At 39.2% G+C, this 2,216-nt stretch overlaps 1 pseudogene; it reads right to left on the bottom strand.

Moving 5' to 3' along the window:
• Window positions 1-267: 267 nt before the first annotated feature.
• On the bottom strand, window positions 268-1,217 carry LOC124252249 (olfactory receptor 52E5-like; annotated as a pseudogene).
• Window positions 1,218-2,216: the final 999 nt, after the last annotated feature.

Consider the following 2,216-nt stretch of genomic DNA (forward strand, 5'->3'; position numbering starts at 1 on the left):
TAATGACTGATGTCTCTAGTACAGTTTTTTTCAGGTTGGTTCAGAAAGTCAGTAGGGCTAAAGCACAGGTGTAATGCAATAGTGTCTGAGAGTGTTTAGACTAGAAGCTCTTCATTGGACCTTGGTTTCTCCTTCTAGCTGAATCTAAACACAAATACACACACAAACACACATATGTATGTATATATATATATACATACAAACATATGTATATTTATATATGTATCATAATGTCACATATAGTATCATGATTGGGGCAGTTGAGGATCAAATATCTTTAGGGTTAATAATTCTTAGGACTTGTTCCCAGATCTGCTTTGCCTTGACCCCATGGATAATAGGGCTGAGTGCAGGTGGAACGAGCATAGAGAAATTGGCCAGAAATATATGAATATAGCCAGGGATGCTATGACCAAACGAGTGTGTCAGAAAAGAGAAAAATGCTGGGATGTAGAAGATGAACATGACATAGACATGGGAACCACAGGTATTGAGAGCTTTGAATCAGGTATTCCATCATGGTAAGTGGAGCACTGTGTAGAGTATCTTCACATAGGAGAAAGCAATTACAGTGAGGTCAAAGAATCCTACAGAAAAGGCAACCATCCCAAACAAATAATTGACCCTGATACTGGCATAGGAAAGACGGCCAATGCCCATATGCTCACAGCAGGTGTGAGGGATGATATAGGCACCACAGATGACAAAAGCAAGATGAGAAACACAAAAGAGATAACAATGATAAAAGATTTCACTATAATGACTGTACCTAGAATGGCCACCACTTTGTCAATGAGGATCATGGTATATTTTAGGGGATTGCAGATGGCAGCATAGCAGTCAAAGGCCATGACTTTCAGGACCCCAGACTCTGGCCTGTGCACAGATGAATCATAAACATTTATTTGTGCAAGGCAGGAACCTAACAGTATTTTCTTGACATTGAGCCAGACAATGCCCAGCATCTTGGGGATAGTGCCAATGGACAGGCTTAGATCAAAACAGGCCAATATTCCCAGGAAGTAAAACATGGGACGGTGGAGACTAGGCTTGGACTGAATTATAAAGAGGATTATAATGTCCCCCAGGAGGGCAATCAGATATACAGCACAAAAGGGGAAACCAATCAAGATGTGAAAATTTTCCAGGCCTGGAATCCCAAGAAAGACAAGGGAGGAAACATGGAATTGATTGCTGTTGTGATGGGATATCTTCATGATTTCTGGCCAATTTTCTCACACTGTGTTAAGACTCCAATCTCATTCATGCCATTCTTTCAGGTCATGGAGAGACATGGCATCAATTCTCTGCCTTAAAACTCAGCAGAAGTCCCTGGGATGGAAAGTGATAAAAGATTTTAAGAGCTCCCAAATGCAGAACACACCACCTTCTTGATATCTTGTTTTTCTGACCAAGATACATCCCAAACTTGATGCTCTGCTACAGTCCCAGGAATGGTGTAATATGTGCTTACATTTTATAGGAACTTTTGTAATGTCACAATGAAGAATGTATTGAAGGGGCAGGTTAGAGTTTGAAGTAAGCTGAGTGAGAGATGATGCTAGCCTGATTTAAACAAGTGGTAATGGAGATGGTGAAGTGATGGCATATAAACTGAATTGGCAGAGAAGACTGATGTGATTTGAGGGCTGAAATGGAGTAATAAGTAATGATTAACTTTTAGGATTCTATCTTGGGGAAATGGGTGAATATTGGGGCTATTCACTGAGATGTGGAATATAGCAAGAGAGAGTTTGTTTATTTTAGTTGAAGAGTGTAGGTGTTGACATCAGTTCTGAAATATGTGAATATAAAGTTCCTATTGAATCAAGTAGAGATTATCATCAGGCAGAATATTAGTGAAGCTCCCATTGTTCTTGAAGACTAGTACTTTTGGCATCAAGGAGTTTATAAAGCACTAAAAATTCTATGCACATGACTTTAGGAACCACAGGATCTCTACTGTGATTAAGACAATATCATTTTGTTCTTTTCCATGTTCAAAATATTTACAACCTCTAGAGAGCTATACTGGGATGCATATCACAGCAGTGAATGAATCTCTGTATCTTCTCAAAGGATCCTCAGGGAAATAAAGAAGTAAGAGGTAGAGAAAGGAGCCTATCTCAGAGATGACAAATCAAATGTCTTCAGGGAAAAGAATGTCTCACAAATGTGTTATACAGGGAGTTATGAATACTCTCTACTTGTTTACA

The sequence above is a fragment of the Equus quagga genome, chromosome 14, assembly GCF_021613505.1.
Source record: "Equus quagga isolate Etosha38 chromosome 14, UCLA_HA_Equagga_1.0, whole genome shotgun sequence".
Lineage (NCBI taxonomy): Eukaryota > Metazoa > Chordata > Mammalia > Perissodactyla > Equidae > Equus > Equus quagga.